The following is a 12,346-nucleotide window of genomic DNA, read 5'->3' on the forward strand; positions in this document are numbered from 1 at the left end:
CCTATAAATAAAATTGACTCTAACATAGAGGATCAAATATAAATCATACAAGCCATAAAATATATTTCACATAACCTTCAACACAATCTAGGTGCCTAGTAATCATGTCCAGTAAGATTGAGTGATGGTAACAAGAAATCACTATCATTATGGTCAATTAGGTGGTGAAATCTTGATGAAAAGTAAAAATCTATTTCAGGGGAAATGTATTGCCACAACCACCACTTATACGATAGTTTTACCTTAAATATTAGCCATTATGTTAAATTTAGCCGGTGGGGGGAAAGAGAATATTAGCTTCTTGGTGTAACCCGTTAACCTAGATTTCCTATCAAGAGTATGAAGCCTCAAGGAGAACCACTATATTCTAAGTTTCACCCCCTTCTCATATTTCTTCTTGCGACAAATTTTTGACCATTGGATGGTGAAGGATTTCAATCTCCCTACAAAGTCAATTGTGCTTTTTAGTGTAAATCAACCAAGGGCTTTTTTGGATTCCTATCCCCAAGTTCTTAACCTATATAATAATTTATTTTTGTTTCCAAAATTAACTTAAGTCTTTTAGTCAAACTAAGGCTTCTTGTATAGAGGCTCAACTTGGGGTCATGTACCAAATGTTGATTAAGAAGGTGTGAGTTCTGTGTACAGGTGGTGTGTTACAAATTAAAATGAAATTTTGCTTTAAAATTAAATGAAAATTAACTATTATTCAATAGATGAAAAAACACTAACAACAATCAAAAGAAAGTGAAATTAAATTCACTATAAAATGGAAATGTTCCTAACATATGAGGATTTCAACCAAGAATAAATGGATAAAAAAAGATAGTAACAAGTTGGGCATTGTACGAAGACCAAAGGAGAACTATTTTCTATTGTTGTATAGCTAAATTTTTTGAGTTGACTACATACATTGAGCCTAGTTATGGGAGGTGTTAAGTGAACTAAAAGGTCAAATAATGGGAATGGGATCCAAGGAAGTGAAGTGGGAGGAAAATGATAAATATTAAATGGAATTTTCTAAGTCCAAAACTTAATGGATGAAGCTTAACAAGTGACCAAAAAGTTATGAAAAAAATTCTCTACCGTTCTACAACATAAATTGTTCTACTAGTTTCCAAGATCTAGTTTGGTGGAAAAATACTAAAAACTCCTAGGAGTATTTCTCTTTATCCTAAAATTTGGTATTAAAAAGGATTTATTTTACCAAAGGTCTATTTTTATAGAAAGTTAAACCCTACATTTTAAGGGGGCAATTGGATAACACTAGAAAAAAACTATAATTTCTAAAAAATGACCCTTGCAAGTTTCTAACTTGTTCCCTTTTTGGAAATGTAGGTATCCCCTGAAACATTTGCATTAGGCCACCATAGGTTTCCCCAAGAAAAAGCGTGTTAAATGGTACATTTTCTCTTACTAATGAAAACTAGTTTTTAGTTGTTGTTTGTTAGCCTCTCGATACATGTGACCTATACACATAATATAGAACCGAAAACAAAGGAAAATAAATGGGAGTAAATTACAAGGAAAAAGATGGATCTTATCCATGGGATACAATTTAAAACTTGAATTTCTTCAGATCCCTCATGGAGTCACCCATATGTTGGTGTAATCCTTATACAAGGGCTAGCAAAAACTACTTCCTAATTGTTTTTCCTAGTCTAACATAAAAATGGAATACAAATTGTAGATTTTTATGATTAATGAATTAAATATGTTACTCATATATCTAAAATCAACAATAACAAAACATAAATAAGTAATATAAAAGATAAATAACAAAGTAAACATCTCCAATATTATATTATCCATGGATTTCTTAATTGTGTGACACCAATGACTTTACTAAAAAAAGTGGTTTCTTGACCTCCTCCTTGGAAGGGGTTTTAATGGATCCAAAACCTAGAGGAAAAATATTCATCTCTATCAAGTGACTAGAAAAAATGGTTATGGTGAAAAATCAATAGTGGAAGAGCTCAAATGAAAAGGGATATGATAACAATGATGAAATAATCATGGTGAAATGAGGGAGAAAACTTCTCTTCTTTATAACAAAATGGTTGGTATATTTGATAGAGGAAAAGGAAAAAAAAGGTGGCTAATGACCTTTATTATGGGTAACTAACTCGAGAATAATAATTATTTTAATTAATTAATGAGAATAATTCACATAATATGGTAAAATAATGAAAATAGCATAAATTTAATGAATTTTTGAGTTATTTTCATATAAATAGGTATAATTAATGAAAATAACTTAGGAAAAGTGGTTCCTTCGGATATTTTCAAGAGTCAAAGTACGTTTTAATATTGTAAACCCACACTAACATGGTGTATTTCAATAATCCTATTTATGCTCAATAGATGATCACTTTTTGCGTGATAGTAATGCCTACAATTAAATCCTATAATGGACCTCTAGCCTATAGGTGGGATATGGACATTGTGCAAATATTTTATGAAAAAAGGTTGATCTTAAGGCCTCTAGGTTGGACCTCAATGCCATTTGGAGGTTTTGTACACCATGTATACGCATTAACCATCATTAAGGAATGAATATAGGGGACTTATGCCATATTTAATATTCTTAGGATTAGACTTCCTAAAGTGTTGCGTGAGCAAGCATCTTAGACCTCTATAAAAGAACTATGTCTGTTGAATGGAAATATGGACAACAGAAGTATGGTTTTCATATTTAGAATGTCTCTTAGGGCATAACAATGGCTTCGGAAAAATAAAAAGGGTTGTAATCCCTAAAAGAAGATTTCTAGGGCTCAAAGGCCATGAATAAAGCTTCAAACTATCACACTGGTCATCTCCAAGGAAGAAGCAAAATGTTAAGTAGCCACAATATCCTAAAATAAAGAAAATTTTATGAATCTTATTAATTTTTAAAATTCCAATTATAGAATGTTTAGCGATATATTTCTCAAAGTATTCAAATTTTTAAAGATTTTACTATAGTTTCTAGAAAAAAATTGGTAATTTTAAAGTAAAACAATTTGTATTCTATAGAATTTGGGGTTAATATGTTTTCAAAAAAATAAAAAAATAGGAAATCACATTTCATAAAATAACATAACAAATTAACTCATTGGAAAAAATTATACCCTAAAACTTTCCTTGCTAAGAAATATCTATTCTTGTAATATGATATCAATCACATTCAAACAAACAAAATTATCACTTTATAAAGCTTCAATATTTGTAGGAATGGGGTGAAAAGAGGAGGAATATATGTAATATCATAAGAATGGATATGTTCAATGCTATGGTGGGCATTAGACAAAGGGGCAAGAGTTGTATGAATTTTGTATGGTGTGAATTTCTTATCACAAATGTTCTCATTGTAGGAACATGCATGGGCTAATACACATGCATTCTTGAAATTAAAAAATTTCCAAGATTGAAAATTCTATATTGTGTATTTGGTGATTTGGTTTCTTTAGATTTAGGTTAAGCATGATAATCCCAATGATTTAGATGGTAAAAACAACAAATAATTTTTTTTCCCAATACCTCTTTATATATATATATATATATATAATTCAATTTTTTCTTGACACATCAGAATTTCAATATACATATAATTTTTATTTTTATTATAAATCTTATCTTCATAATTACTTTTTATAATATATTTAAAAATATATATTAGATTATGATCAAATAAGAGTTAAACTCTACATAAAAAAAATAGTTATGTGAAAGATCTCAAAAGATGCACTAATACTTGAACTTATTAGCTAATTTAATATTTAAAATTAAATTTATTATAATATTTAAAAATATTTTACTAAAATTTAAATTTTTAATAATATTTATTATTTTTTAAAAATAAAATATCATCATTTAAACACTCAACACTTTCATTGAAATTAACATATAAATTGTCTTTTGTTAAAAATAATAATTCCATAATTCTACAAAATTTAAATAAAACTTATACACATTCTAATTTAATTTCAAACTAATTATAAAAATACCTTAAATCATTACTCTAAATGAATATATTATTATTTTTTCATATTTGTATGGACACCATTGCATTATGAAAATTTAACGCTAACTAACTTCCCATCCTATTATTATTAGCAAAGTTTTGTTTTTGTTTTTAATATTTTATTATATATATTTTTCATATAAATCAATAATTTTTTTCTCTCACACTAAAATTATTGTAAAATAAATATAAATAAAGAAGGCCATTTTAAAATAAACAATAAAACGTAAATTTTATTTTTCCTTGGAATATATTAAGGATAAAGTAAACATGTAACCACGATGACTAAACACCTCCACTAATGAATCCTTGGCTTTTTAAAAACCTAAACTAAACAAGGAGTTAAAACACAGTAATGATGATATATTTAAGACTTCATCCTTCTTCGCTTAAGGCTAACCTTTTGGAAACATCAATAATCTTTTCCATACAAATGGAAAACTGCTGCCAATTAGACTGCAGCTACATAGCGAAATATAAGAGATTGCCAAATTCATCCTCGATTACAGCCGGCGCTTCCTCATCCCGTCCAAGCAGCCCAGAAATGGGCGGCCCATCCTCATCCAGCTCAAACAACTCGCTTACAGACGGCCCATACGCCTGAAACAGTTCGCTGCTTAGATCCAGCCTATCGTCATCTGGCTCAGTTGCCACTGCAAATTGTTCTGTCATGAATTCCTGACAATGTCCTAAATCCTCCAATTCAGTTGCGCTGGCAGGGAACTCCACCGCCTGCTCCGGGGCGACTGGATATTTGTCGTCAACGGATGATCCCTCTTTCAAATTCATCAAAACAATGCTCACAATTTTCTCCACAAATTCCCAATGGTTGCTGGAAAAACAAACGGGTTCATTAAAATATAGCCATTCAAATATTTCCATTATCGATTTCAAGAATATTTCAGATTGAATATATCAACAAAAAAAAAAAAACACAATCTCCAAAATCAAGGTAAAAAAATTTCAACAAAGATAGATAAATTAAGCAGATTAAGTAAGAGAAAGCGAGAGATGAGTAATGTATTTACCTTTCCTTCATTTTGAATGGCAGGCCTTGAAGATCGCGCCAGGGCATCCTCCCATCTTTTCGTCTTTTCCACGGGCCTCTCCCTCTGTGTTTTTCAAAGGCCTTCTGATAACATCCTTTCTCAATCCGACGAAGAGCCGCAGGATCAATGTCACAGAAGACAGGAATAAGCTTCCGTCTGGATTTGATAATGAGATCTAATTCATGCAAGCACCATTTCGATTCTGAATAACGTTCCGAAAATATGGCAATGTAAACAGAGGAACTTTGAATCGCTGTTTCAATTGCTAATTCGAAATCGACTCCGTAAGGAATCTCGTTTTTATCGAAGAAGACACGCAGATTGGGATCTTTAGTTTTGAGTTGATGATAAATGAAGCTGGCCACGCTATTCTTCACGTCGGTTCTCCTGTGATTTATGAAAACGTCGTATTGTAGCCCAGGATTTTGCTTCATCATACCTAACTTAAAAAAAAAAGGGGGGGGGGGGGGGGGGGCGGGGGAAATGGGTCGTTTCGAGTGTGAGAGAGATGGGTAAGGTATTGGAGTAATAGGTAACATCGAAAATAATAAATTTGGAATACATTAGATCGGCCATCCTTATCGGCATTGAGGACCCACGATACTGACTTTAAAGCTGGTCCCTGCTTCAACGAAACTGCAATCTGAATAAGTTCATGCTATCTCTCAAGAATTGGGTTAATAGGAGAAATATACTCTTGAATTATTCTATATTATGTATTTAATGTTCAAAAATATTACAGAATGCGTAATTTAATATATTACTAATTCTATGACATTTAATATAATATTGATTTTTTATTATTTATATATATATATATATATATATATAATATTTTATTAATTATATAAATATAAAAGTAATTAATATTATAAAAAAACTCAAGGAAAAAAAGCTTAATTTTCATTAAATAAATTTTAAAAATTACATGTTGAATCTCTAACCTGTATGAGATGTATTCACTAACAGATATAACAGAACATGTTCAGACACACTATTTCAGCTTGATAATACAAAAATTGTCTAAAATTGTAATAAACTATATAGACCATTATGAGTCCAGATAATAACTAAAAATTGCAAGAAACAAAAAAAGAATGATCATCAAGGTCATTCCGAGAGGTTTCCCTCCCCATTGATGAAAGGACGATGAAAGAACTCAAAGAAAACCCCATCCTTGAATTCCTGAATCAACCAATGACCTTTGTTCAGCTTCTTGGACTCTTTGGATAGTAGATCGACGACTTCATTCCTTTCCCTGTATATATGAGAGCATACAATAAAATAAAATTGTGATTTTAAAGAGAGGGCATCCTCAGTAAGTCCCTAAGTGTGTGCAAGTGATTGTGATAAACAACATTGATCCAATTTATGGCAAGCTTTGACCCCAAAGATCTGAATCTTGTGGCAGTTTTGTTCCAGAGCAAAAACGAGAAGGTGTCTTAAGTTGTTTAACTCTGCAAAGTTGTTTGTGCCCCTCCCTAGACCCACTTTGATTTTGAAACAAAGGGGTTCATTAACATGTCGTACACCACCCTCCCCCCCACAGCCCTCTGCTTGCGTCGAGCCATTGAAGTAAGCCCAAGGAATGCTTTTGTCAATAACTTCAAGAATGATGACCTTGATACTATGTCGAACCAAATCCTCAGGAATCAGGTTGTAAATGGCTAGAATGTGGTTACAAGTGACAGACCAGTGAATCAGTGTCTCATGAAAAATCAGGTGGTTCTTGTTCAGCCAGATTCCCCAGCAAACGATCAGAGGCAGGTTCCTGACTTTTTGGGAGGCTGCCACCATCCACCAATGTTGCCAGGCTTCACCTATATTTTGGCCCTCCCATTTTTTATCTAAGTTGAGAGCTGTTGTAATGAAAGACCAAACTTCACTCAAAATCAGGAAATGGAGAAATAAGTGGTTTGTATCCTCTACTTCAGCTTTATAGAGACAACATCTGGAGGGACCTTGAACCATACGCTTGCTTAAATTTTCTTCCGTATGGACTTTATTTGAGAGGATGCACCACATGAAAAGCCGAGTCTTGTGTGGGGCTTTTAATTTCCATAAATGACGCCACCACCAACATCCCTACCCAAATGCCCGAGCCTCCATAATGGTTGCAAAACCTTCTTTTGGGGTGTACCTGCCTTTTGGGGCCTTGGCCCAGATGACCTCATCCTCCCGGTTAGAGATTCTGATTTTGGCTTCCTCCAAGGCCCCCATAAACTTATACTAGACCCTGCACCATCTTTCCTCTAAACCCAAGGTCCCGAAATCTAACCATTGCAGCTTCGGCCAACCAGGGCACATTACTACCAAAATATGTGCTAACTGGGTGAAACCAGCCTCCAACAAACAAATACGCATTTCCTGTGGGAGAATATGCACATTCCCACTTCCAGCCCAAGCATCTGTGCCAATTCTAGCCTGCTCGTCATTGCCAATCCTCCAGGCTAAATCATCCTTGATAATGCTAAGGGATTGGGAGATGGTTTTCCATATGATCGATGCACCCGTATATTTTGATAGGGACTTCGGATCCAATCTATAACAGATAAGGGGTAGATGTACTTATTATAAATCACCTCCTTCTAGAGACTCTCAGAGATGATAATTTGCCAACCCATCTTAGCCCCCAGGGCTTTAGCAAAAACCTAGGGTTCCTTTAGCCCCCATCCACCCCACTTTTTTGGTTTTGCAATCTTGTCCCAGTGAACCCAAGCAAAAGTATGCCCCATGTTTTGACCCCGCCAAAGGAAGCGACAACAAATCTGTTGAATCCTGCTGAGAATTCCCTTTGGGATCTAGGCAAGGGACATCCAATATACCGGGATGGCCTCCAACACCGATTTTATCAGAGTGAGCCTACCAGCTCTGGAGAGCCATCTTTGCTGCCAGATGTTAATGCGACTTTCAATTTTTGCTAATAGCCATGACCAGTCTGCAATACGGTAACCATTCGGCTTCAACCTAAATCCTAAATATTTGAGTCTGAAATCTGTCTCTTGCTTGACGAAAGTGAAATGTTGAGAAGAAAATCTTTGCTCATTTTGCAGACATGGATTGAATATGATGGTAGATTTTTCATAGTTTGTCTCCATACCTGTTGCTTTACAAAACAATGATAGAATGATCTTGAAACAAGAGGAATCACAATATGAGCCATTTAAAAAAATAAGTACATCATCTACAAACAATAGATGTGAGAGGGCGATCTTGTCTGAAATCGAGACCCCTCCCAGATCTCGAGATGAGTGAGCATTTTTTAACAACCTACTTAAGCCTTCCATTATCAAAAGAAAAAGCAATGGGGATAGAGGGCATCCATGTCTCAACCCATGTTCTGCATGGAAGAAACCAGATGCAGCCCCATTTATGAGAATACTAAAAGAGGCAGAGGTGAAACAACACATTATCCAATTAATGAAGAGATGGGGGAAACCAATATGAGTGATAATGAGTTGAAGGTAAGACCAAATCGCATGGTCATACGCTTGGGAAACCAATATGAGTGAGAAAAACTTTAATTTAATAGTATTTAAAAATTCACTATAATGTAAAGAAAATTATATGACTATGGGTATTATTCAATAATTTCTTTTTTCCTACGTTAAGGCTTGAGAGGGTATTTATAATAATAATTTTTTTTTTGTAAGTTGGTTTTGGGTGTTTTTATTTCTTTTTTAAAATGTAGATTGTATATGCAATTTCAAAAAAAATAACTAGATGGTCTCAACCTTTTCATAGGGAAACTAGTTATGTTGACCATCTAGTGGAGTCCAAAAATTAAAAGTCTTAATCAAGTCTACTAATGCTAAAAACACTTAAATGTCATGACGTCCTCTAACACTAACTTGACAATGCCCAGAGGCTGCTAACTATGAATAAAAAGCACTAATCATCAGACGATTCTACTGGGGCTAGATCCTTTCTAGTGGATCCCTACGAGGTCGATGGGGGGATACATGGAATATGAGTCTTAATTCTCGCTAGGTGCCATATCACCTGTTTCATGTCAAGATTCATCTATTTTATGTCTTGACCGAGCAAGGCTAGCTCTCCCTCTGTCTACAAGAGGTATTATGGTGCCACTACCATAACTTTAACCATAAAGATATTCATTCTCGCACTGTTTGAGTGTAAAGCACGGAAAATTTTAGGGGCTAATATTCGTTGGTGGGCTAATTTTCCATGATTTTTCCAAAAAAAAGATTGTCAAATTCCATTTTTTATAAAAATGATTCACCCAAATTTTACAATATAAAATTATTTTACTGAAAAAAATCGCCAACATTATTTTACTGAAAAAGATCGCCAACATTTATAGTTTGCAATTTAGGGACTAGTGAGATTCGCCAATTTTTTTATACTTCAAGATAATTTTCCATCCTTAAAATTTTCCTTGGTGTAAAGATTCCTTCTCCCTTTGGTTTGTCTTGGGTCTACTACAATGTTTCTCCAATCCCGCACTAACTCTGCCTTTGGTTCCAGTCCAAAATTCAACATTTCCTCCCACCCTCCTAGTCTAGAGCCAAGAGGGGCTGAGGAAGAGGCTTTGTATAATGCAACTTCCTCCATCTTTTGTTTGGACCCACCTCTGTGATCCCTCCCTTTTCCAGCTCAGCGCTCACTACCACCTTGACCTCCATTGTTTGACTCCCTTCCTCAACCTCAGCTAGGTGTGGTGGTATCACGACACCTTAGATCCACACAAGCCATATCCTTCTTTATGCAACAGTTCCTTGCATCCTAAGGGTTCTGTTGTGAAGACCAACCAACGCAACTCTTGGAATTATCTTCAACAAGTGCTAACCCCATAGGTGTTCATTCCCTGATGCTTGACCTTGGTCATCCTGGAACAAGATGGATGCTCTTCCTCCTCAGGTCCCGACATTATCCCTACGTCTCTCCTCTCAGCAAGCTTTAAAACTATTTCCACACTGCACCATAAATGATACCCAAATGCCAATGTTTTCCACCTTACCATATTTTGCCTCACGGGAGATCTCACTTCCATTAATCCTGCGTACCACTCTAAGTCTCTTTACACATGTTGGTGCATGTGATGGGGTGGTCATGCCATCCCATCTTTTGTTTCCCTTAATCTTGTAACCATGACATTGGGAATCCCACGGTAAGATTTGTTATGGCTCGCACCCAATCAAGGGTTCTTCTTTGATAGTCTTAATTATATTATAATGAATTGTTTATTACTTAATTTTTTTTTTTTTATCATTTATATTATATAAAAAAAATTGTGTAAGCTTGGTAGTACTTCCCTTTTCTATTAGTTATCTATAAGTAGGTAACAAAATATATGTCTGGTGACCTCAACCTGCCCGAAGGAAACCAGGTATGTTGGCCACTGATTAGCATCAAAAATTGTCCAAAATTTAAACAATTTGATCCTTATCATCCATGCTAAGTTTGTTGCTATATCTACTATATACTTAATGCTTGTAAAATAAATGTTATTCATCATAATAACAAAAATTAACTGATTGTCTCTCTGCTTTAGTCATCAGATGATTCAAATGGAGTCGAGTCTTTAGCACTTGACCCGGGTGCTTCACTTAGCAGCAAGGTTTGGATTTGCGTTTCCATCCTCTTAAAACAAAGGTTTTGGTGATATTGTTGCACTTGCACTGACTGTATTTCCTTCTGAATATCTTTTAAACTTGGTTCCTCTTGCCTGTCCCTCTCTGGTTCTTCTCTATCCCTATATGTTATCATTGCCCTGGCTAGTAGGTTTTTCATCACCCTGTACTATTGTATGGTCTTCCTGAACAGAGTTTGGTGGCCTCTAGTATGGCTCGGGTCACTGAGCAATGACTCCCATTCTGCCATTGGGAGTTCTTCATTTTCCACGTTGGCATTTAAATCTTCTTCCCACGATGCTATTACTACCTTTACTTGTGTTGGGGTGCCTGCATGGTAGGCATGCAGTAAATTCAACATGCTTTCCTCTCTCATTCTTCATCCCCTTTTCCTTTGTGTTTTGCTCGTTGATGCCTCCGAGCTCTTCATCTTATGATCTGCCTTCTTGCCTACTCGTCTACCTCCTTTTCTTCCCTGTTGCCCTCCTTCTTTCACCATATTTTCCTGCTGCAGTTTCCTCCGTCCCCTCCCCTCCTGCAACCTCACCTGTTTCTGGTGTCGGAGCTTTGAAGACTAAAGAATACTAGAATTAATGCTACCTGTAATGTTAACATGAATATATTCATTAAAACTAGTACTAAATTTTTCCATAACATTCTGTCATTCCTTTTTAATCTGTTTTTCAACATTAGAACTTCTAGTTTTCTTCTCAGCCACCCAATTTCCCACAATTCGCAACCACTCAGTTATCACTTCTCGCCTCTGCTCTATACCCCCCCCGATTCCCATCCCTTGGGGTCTCCACAGAGGTCCCCCACCTCTCTTGTGATCTAGCCGGCTAGGGGTTAGCTTTCCAACTATAGGGGAGCTAGGTTTTTGCAGCAATTCTGCCACATGGACAGACCCTCTTAGTTTGCTACGCTTCACCCCCCTCCTCTTGGCTTTTCGAGGTTGCATCTTCCTTTGAAGACCATCACTAAATAGAGTCATAGAGGTTTGATTTTCCTCCGGCCATGCAAAGTCCTTCTGGTCTAGAATTTTCCCCTCCCTAAACCACTGAACCTTTTTTCTTCCCCATTGGTGTAAGTATCCCCCCCAAAGCCATACTATCCTAGCAAGGCCTATTTGCCAATTCTGGTTCCCTCCTCTCTCCCCCCATTATTTCTGGAGGCAACAGGGCCCTTGAAAGCTAACAGAGGCATCATATCCTTTTCTCGGCTCTGGTCTGCAGCATTTCCTTGTGACAGGAAGCATTATCTTCCCCCTAGGTTCTAGCTACCCTCCAAGCCCTTCACAGGTCTCGTATTCCCCCTCCCGCCTCTTCCCTTCATGGAATACAGTCAATTCATACCGAGGAAATATCAATAGGAAATTATACTTGAATTCATGAAAATTTTCATTTCTTTCCATAGTTACAAAACTAGACATTATCTTCTTAAAACAAGACCAACATTTTCCTATTTCATTCAACACCTCTCTCCTTATTTGCCAGACTCTCCTCCAATTGCGCGACATTGTTGCCAAATCTACATAGAGGGGAGCTTTGTTTACATACCAATTGCTGCAAACGAAGTCTAGATGTTGGTCGTCGCACCCTCTCCAACTCTTCTCTCGGCGTTCACCCGCTGCTCCCTTCGCTTGTTCTCCCTCTACCCTTTGCATGCATTCCCCCAGCTGCCTTGCCACCTTTCTTTCCTGA

At 35.9% G+C, this 12,346-nt stretch overlaps 1 pseudogene; it reads right to left on the reverse strand.

The window, feature by feature from the left end:
- Positions 1-4,465: 4,465 nt before the first annotated feature.
- On the reverse strand, positions 4,466-5,486 carry LOC149202011 (toll/interleukin-1 receptor-like protein; annotated as a pseudogene).
- Positions 5,487-12,346: the final 6,860 nt, after the last annotated feature.

Source organism: Pinus tabuliformis, chromosome 2_1 (assembly GCF_031772625.1).
Source record: "Pinus tabuliformis cultivar Carrire ecotype Pingquan chromosome 2_1, CPIR1, whole genome shotgun sequence".
NCBI lineage: Eukaryota > Viridiplantae > Streptophyta > Pinopsida > Pinales > Pinaceae > Pinus > Pinus tabuliformis.